This window comes from Symphalangus syndactylus, chromosome 8 (genome assembly GCF_028878055.3).
Source record: "Symphalangus syndactylus isolate Jambi chromosome 8, NHGRI_mSymSyn1-v2.1_pri, whole genome shotgun sequence".
NCBI lineage: Eukaryota > Metazoa > Chordata > Mammalia > Primates > Hylobatidae > Symphalangus > Symphalangus syndactylus.
Window position 1 is genome coordinate 63,057,287 of NC_072430.2, and position 7,966 is coordinate 63,065,252.

The 7,966-nt window shown below is 42.9% G+C and overlaps 1 long non-coding RNA gene across 1 annotated transcript in view; it reads left to right on the plus strand.

The window, feature by feature from the left end:
- The window catches only part of LOC129487871 (uncharacterized), a 130,992-nt gene extending 125,005 nt beyond the window's left edge, over positions 1-5,987 (plus strand). The window contains exon 3 of the long non-coding RNA XR_008659494.2: positions 5,833-5,987. This is a non-coding gene — a long non-coding RNA (uncharacterized lncRNA). The remainder of the gene's footprint in view (positions 1-5,832) is intronic.
- Positions 5,988-7,966: the final 1,979 nt, after the last annotated feature.

Genomic DNA, 7,966 nt, shown 5'->3' on the forward strand with positions numbered 1-7,966 from the left:
ATTGAAAATAGAACTACCATATGATCCAGCAATCTTACTTTTGGATATGTATCCAAAGGAAATGAAATCAGTGTGTCAAAGAGATAGCTGCACTCCCATGTTCATTGCAACATTACACGAGAGCCAAGGTGTGGAATCGACCTAAGTGTCCATCAACAATGAATGGGTAAAGAAAATGTGGTGTATATACACAATGGGAATACTATCCCAGCCTTAAAAAAATAAGGGAATGCTATCATTTCCAACAACATGGATGAACCTGGAGGACATTCTGTTAAATGAAATAAGCCAAAGACACAAAGACAAATACCACATGATTTCACTCATATGTGGAATCTAAAAATGTTGATCTTACAGAAGCAGAGAGTGGAATGGTGGTTACCGGGAGCTGCAGGGTAAGGGGTTGGGGAGACGTTGGTTGAAGTGTATAAAGGTAGACGAGGAATAAGTTCAAAATATCTAATGTACAACATGGTGACTATAATTAATAACAATGTATACATATTTCAAAACATGTACATCATAGATATAATTTTTATTTATCAATTAAAATTAATTTTAAAAGTTTAGAAATAAAAATCAGGAGTTAGGCTATAAGCAATATATTTAATGATAATGCATCATGATTAACAATAACAGAACAGTTTATTCTTTGGGAGTTAGGAAGTAAGTGGCCCATCCTTCTGGGTGGCTGAAAATGTCTGGAGTGGGATAAAATCAGAGTATTTTACATTGTTATTTAACATTTAAATAATATCTCTAGCTCCCAATCAGCTAGAAATCGAGGCCCTTTGCCACCAGCTTCCGAGAGCTGCCTTAGGACAGTTCTGCTTTCTGAAGGAGGGAGAGGGCCAGCCAAGGGACTCCATGGAGCTGCGGAAAGGGGGTATGACTGGGTTGCTCCTTTTTCTCCTTGAGTTTTGCCAGAGGTCATCCTCACAGAAGTTGGAAGAAATGGAGTGTGCAGGAATTTAGGGCTGGTAAGTTATTTATTTACTTGACCGAATTTTAAAGGCTGAAAAGCCATCCATGAAGTCTGTGGAATTCATTGTCATGAGAGGTCAGTAAGTCAAGCTCTGCGGCTGTGTTTTCAAAAGGACTGGATAATTTTGTGAATTTGGTGACCAAAGACTATTTGTAGTTAAGATTAAACCTTAGGCTTGGATAAAGCTTGAGTCTGGGGAGAAGGATGGTGGGAAAGAAACAATTACCTCCCTTCTCTCCTCAATTCCGATCTCTGAATCTCAAGTTACACCTCTATCCCCCTATATATTTTGGAATAGAGACATTATGGGGGTAGAAAACCATCACAGAACAGTTAAAAGAGAAACACTGGAGGATGTTTCAGGGATGATTCTGCTATTCTCTAAGTAGAATCCAATGATGTCCTAAAAAAAATTGAAAATAGAACAAGAGACCGGGAACACACAAGTTGAACAATGAAGATTGTAATTATAATGAGGGACTCCTACCGACAGGTGGAAGACACAGTAGAGATTGCCTGAATCAGTCCTCCCTTTTAAAAAGAGTGATTGACATATTTTCATTTTTTGTAGATATATCCTCAAAGTATATATATACTATATAATATGCCCTCTCCTGAATATTTATTCTATTTAATCCTTGCAGCCAGCCAACAAGGAATTGACTATCATTATGTACAATATAACGTAAGAAAACTGAGGCTCAAAGACTTGAAATAAATTTCTCAAAATCAGGTAGCTTAGTTTGCCTAGGCCAGGCATGGTGGCTCATGCTTATAATCCCAGCATTTTGGGAGGCAGAGGCAAGAGAACTGCTTCAAGCGAGGAGTTTGAGACAGGCTGGGCAACACAGTAAGACTTCATTTCTACAAAAAAATTAAAAAAATTAGTCGAGCATGGTGGCAGGTGCCTGTAGTCCCAGCTATGTGGGAGGCCAAAACGGGAGGATCCTTTGAGCCCAGCAGTTCAAGGCTGCAATGAGCTAGGATTGTGCTACTGCACTCTAGCCTGGATGATAGAGTGAGACCCTGTCTCTTAAAAATAAATAATAAATAAAAATTTTAAAAAATAAATTATCTGGCTTCCAAGGAAAAATGCATAAGGAGATAGTAATAAAATAAAACCCTGTACTATCTTACCACCTAGGAGTAACTCCTCTTAGCACCTGGCATTTCATAGATACGGAATCTGAGGCCTAGCCTACTTAGGTAACCTGCTTAACACCCTGGTTTTGTTGCTGTCATTCCACATAGCACTTTTCACAGTTAAGCAAGAATAATTTGGGTAATATTTCTCTCCCCCAGTAGGCAGTAAACTATGAGAAAAGGGATTGTTTGTATTTATTCACCTTTGCATCCCCAGGGCCTGGCACCTGGTGGACTTGCTTCAATATTGCCGAATGAATAAATGAACGGACAGAGCTAAGTTTTGGCAAGTCCAGTGTTTTTCCTGCCCTCATCCTCATGACAGGAACTGGTTTTCCTTTGATCTTGGAAATAGAGAAGTGTCATAATCTTGTCCCCCCAGGGAGCTTGACCTTCTGATGACATTTTCAAGGCTGCGATGAAATGTCGCAGGGACATCAGGTTGCAGTGCCCTCTTTCTCCCCTTCTTATCTCCTCCCCTCTTTGTCACAGTGCAAAAACTCCCTTCTAGATGGGTGCCCTTCTGCCCCAGGAGGCAGGCTCTGAACCTCTCCTGAAGCCTCTGGAGTAACTGAAGGGATATAGGCAACCCTGGGCCAGCTGTAGAGGGGCCTGTTGGCTGGGATGAGTGGACAATGAATGTGAGCACCTGGTGGAAATGGTCCTGTGTGCGACCCCTCAGCCTGGAAGGTTCCCCTGATGTGAATTTCCTTGTTGCAACATGCCTTGGACTATGCAGTGGGATTTTCAAGGGACTCTAAGAAAAACAGAAGGGGAAATAAGATGTTCCTAGTGGGAATGCTCTCTAGAAGAGAAAAATAGTTGTGACTCTGTGATTTCTAGATAAAATAATGCAGGATGATGGTAGTTTATGAAGGACCATCCATCTCCCAGGGCAAAAGGAATGAACAAATATCCTCTCAGAAACCCATCAAGCCCTAGTTAACATGTGGCCAGACTTCAAGGGAACGCTGCACTGAGGATTTCTGTGCAACTAATTACATAAATACCAAGACATGTTGTCTCCCCCCAGACTAAAAGGTCTCTGGGACAATGAGGAGACTATGGCCCCCTTGCCCCCTTGTCATGCACATTAACGTCACAGGCCTCAGCAGAGAACTTGGGGTGCTTTGATGCCCAATGTGCTCAATTTGGTTTCAGAGATTTCCAATTGCTTGCACCTAAGCACATCTCCTCAACAAACAAATAGCACTGGGACACAATTCTCTGAGAGGCTGTGGACACTTAATTACCTCAACTCAGTGGTCTTTCCCACTGTTGAGAACATCACAGATACTTGGCAGCATTAACATTCCTGAAATTGTATTAGGCTGGCCTTTGTAAAGGAGTTGAATACTGCCTCATTAGCTCCGGCTCGTGGGGCATTTGTGTCTCTGACAACAGTTTAATTATGGACATTGTTTACTAATCAGTATTACATCGACAGACTAGAGGGCTAATCTGAAGATTAACACAATAGCTTGTTTGTGGTTTATTCTTTCAGCTAGTGAATGTAAGAGTTAAACAAACCTGTTTTTGTAGCTCTTGTTTTCCATAATAAGATTCAGGAACACATTCTGAGGCATGGATACACTTACGGGATCTACATCTCTCTTCTTCAGTTTAATTTAGCCTAGTACAATTCAAAGGAAGAAATGAAAGTTTTCGGAAATATTTCAGAAGGTTGGATAACCCAAAGATCTGTGGCAACTGAATTTAGGGAACTGTCTTGAGCCTTTGTCTGTTCCCATAAACCTCTGGGAGGCCATTTGGAATTACTGGGGATGAATCTTCCAAAAAATTGAAAAACGGAATTTAAAAAATGCCTTTTATGCACATTCGCTTTCCTTTATCTGTAATTGAAGATTCAGTTTGCTTCCACTTAGCACTTTAGTAACTGTGAGTACAAAGCATTGTGAAATCTCATCTGGTCATTCCAAATATACTCTGGAAATTTAGGTCTGATTCTGAGATACTTGTATAAAAATGTTTCTATGATGAGCAGTTTTGATTAATTAAGGAAATAGCCTGAGCATTTAAAGACATAATACCTCTAACTTCTTGAATATTGGAGGCAGGGTAGCAGTCAGAGAATTCAACTTTCCAAAGTCAGTTTTTGCAAAGGTAGAATGTGGGATAGACACCACGGTGAGTTTGCTGCGGGTGGAAGAGATCCAAGTTACCCCAAGTTACCCGTGGTGTATCTGTATGGGTCCGTAGCAACTTCAGTCCTTGCCTTCTCAGAAGAAAGAATTCGACTGAGGGGCATAAAGCAGAAAAGGAGACTGAGGCAAGTTTCAGGGCAGGAGTGGAAGTTTATTTAAAAAGGCTTTAGAGCAGGAAAGAAAGAAAAATTCGCTTCGAAGAGACCCAAGCGGGTGCCTGAAGGTCCAAGGGAGAAAAGAGAAAAAAAAGGGGCCTTTAACCTTAATCTTATGATTAAGGTTTCTCCCACGATTCTTCCCTTAGGGTGGGCTTCCCGCATGCACAGTGCTTCCCTCACCTTTGGGAACTGAGCATGCGCAGTGTGTTTAGGAAGTTGTACGCATGCCCATCTGAGGCTTTCTTCATTGTGTCTGGTGGAGTGTACCCGGAAGACCATACTTTGCCACTGTTGTCTCTTAATGTGCGTGCCCAGGAAGTTTCTTCTCCCTGGGGTCTGCCTTTAACTAACACTTTAATATTAACACATGTGGATCATCAGGAAATGCCCTCTCCCTGGCACTGGCTGCCAATTTATCACTTTTAGAGAGGCAATGAGATGATAGCGGAACCATCACCCAACATTTCTAGTGGGTGGAGGGAGAGCCCTCTCCTGCCTTGCTCATGCCTTTCTATCTACCTGTGACAAGTTGAGGGAGAATCTTGGAGCCAGATCTTGGGTTGTCCCATGGGCGGGGTGGCAGGCTTCTGGAGGTGGACAAACAAGCCAGGAAGGGAAATGTGCTCCATTTCACAGCTGTCGGCAGAGCCTTGGGCCTCCAAGCCTACCTTGAGCTTCAAATAAGTCTTGACAGCACTGTCCCTTGGGAGCAGGATCCCCATCTCCATTCAAAATACTCCCAGAAACTCAAGAACACAGAATAGTTCCACTATTTCTAGTAAAAGGAGACATTAAGGCCTCCGCAGGCCTCAAGACAGCTTTCTTGTTACTCTCTTGCCTGGGTAGAGACTGAAATAGGAAGTGGGATGGAAATCTCTTTGCTCCTCACTGCCATGAGCAACCGGTAGTGTTAGACATAGTGTTAGAGACATTGAATTTTTGCATAGCAATACCAAGAATGAAAGCTGGGAACAGGAGAGTCATATCAGTGTGTGGATTAGGGTTGTTTTCCCTAATATATTTCATTTTTAAATTTTTCAACTGATTAGTAGTCAACCTAAAAATGTCGAGATTTCCCATGAAAATCTAGAATTCTGGTTTCTGTTGAATCCTTGGTGGCTCTGAGAGGAGGGGCTGGCATTCTCAGAAGGAGATGGCTGTCTGAGGCCGTGGCTGTCCCCTGGATGCTGGCTGTGTGCTTGCCCACACACAGTTCCCAGACTCTCCAGCCTCTCTGCCTTGGCCCTGCTCGCACATCTTCCTGCCTGGCTCCAGGCACGTGATGGAATTCGTGGGACTTAGGAAGGCCTCTCTTTCACAGGTACTGGCTTTTAACAATTAGAGGATGTTCTTTCACGCAAAAATGTCTTCTCTCTTTCAGAATGTACTGTTGACCCTTGACCAACACAGGTTTAAACTGTGAAGGTCCACTTATACATGAATTTTATCCCATCTTTGCCACCCCAAGACAGCAAGACCAACCCCTTCTCTCCCTCCTTCTCAGCCTACTCAACGTGAAGACAACAAAGATGAATAACCCACTTCCATTGTATGATGTTCCTCTTCCACTTAATGGATCATAAGTATATTTTCTCTTTCTTATGATTTTCTTAATAACATATTGTTTTCTCTGGCTTACTTTATTGTAAGAATGCAGCATATAATACATGTGACATACAAAATTTGTGTCAACTGACTGTGTTATCAGTAAGGCTTCTGGTCAACAGTAGGCTATTCATAGTTAAGTTTTTGAGAAGTCAAAAGTTATACACAGATTTTTGAGTGTGTGGTTAGGGTGGCGGTCAGTACCCCTAACCCCTGCATTGTTCGAGGACCAACTGTAATACTTTGGTGTAGATGTCCATGAAGTCATATATACCTTAGTGACCAATGTGAATTAGTTTGTCAGATGATACCAAAAAATAGGACAAGGGTGGGCATAAAGGAAAAAAAGAGGAGGAGGTCTCAATGAAGGACCTTGTGCTCACTTAGCATGTGGGCTGAGGACAAAGATTGGGCAGAAAGTACAGCAGCGCTCCCTCCCTTACGTTCATCTGTTTGAAGCCTCTACCCAGGCACGTGAGTAACAAGAAAGCTGTCTTGAGGCTCGTGGAGGCCTTGGTGTCTCCTGTTAATAGAGACAGTGGAACTGTTCTATGTTCTTAGGTTTCTGGGCATATTTTGAGAGGAGGGAAAGAGTTATAGGGTGACTAAAGGGAATAATTCTGCAGATAATTTTGAGCAATACCATTACATAAATCATCTCTGTTTAGTCACTTGAAAGAGCAAAGAGGACTATTTTAACTTCAGCTCTTTTTAATTCTCCATACAATAGAGGTACTAAGGGTGTTAGCAGAGTGGCCAAAAGTCAGGGAGCTTGAGTGAGGAGGGGAAGAAGGAAAGGTCTTGGGTATCCCCTGACTTTGAGTCCTGGACCCTGGCCTTAAGAACAGCCACACAGGCCTTTCCCCACAGCCTTGTCAGCCAACATCCCCCCAAACTATGTCCCACTTAAAATAATGAGTCCCAGAATCCCTTATTGGATTCAGCCAATCCACATGGTGTGGTTCGGCTTTTAAGAAGAATAAATCAACATTTAAAGCCTGCCTGGATTTATTGTAAACAGTCTCTCTCCACTAAAGATGGCCCACAGTGTGATTTGGCCCCGCGCTAGGACGGTGGCTCCATTTTGGAGCCACATTTGCCTTTAAAATAACACAGCCGTGAGCAAATGCACCTCACTGTTGGCTGCGTGCATGTTTTCTTAGGGACTTGAAAGGGCTTCTCTCTGAGTCACCTTAACTGCTCTTCTGAGTCATTTCTAGGGTTGAGAAGGAGAATGACAGAGAAGGGAGCAATGAGGCTGGGTGAGCGGCAGCCTCACTGTTGTTCTTGCCTGCTGTGACCTGTGACGTGCTCAGATCTCCTCTGGCCTCGAGGAAACCCCTGGAAGGCAGTCTTCCCATCTACCAGGAAGGAGTAGACAGATTTTTCTACCAGTGCAAAAGGGTGTTCAGTGTGTATTGCAGGTTGCCCTGTAGCCTTCCCAGAAGCAACTTTCCAAGACTGCCAGGCTTGATCCCCTTTGAGGCTGGTCCCAGGTGGAGGTGGCTTTCACCTGCAGCACCCATATACTCTGTAGCCAGCACAGGGAGTCTGCCTAAATCTCCTTACTTATCTATGAGGTATGCATAGATCTGAAGCTTGAGTCACGGTGGAACTTGGGACCTATCCCTGATCCCACTCTTTGTTTGTGATCTGGAGGCCGTCTCACATCCCCAGTTTCTGATAGAGTCTTTGCCTCAGTATTTGACTACTGCTCGGGCATATTACAAAGACATTACCTACCTGGTGAGATTTCTTATTAGAAATGTGTTTTTCCACTTAATGGTTCCCTGGAATCCGAATAGGTATATTCTAACATTGGCTTCACTATTTGTTAGTTTGGTGAATTAGGGCAAATTAACTTAATGTTTTGAAACCTCAATTTCTACAACCATATAACAGAGATTGCA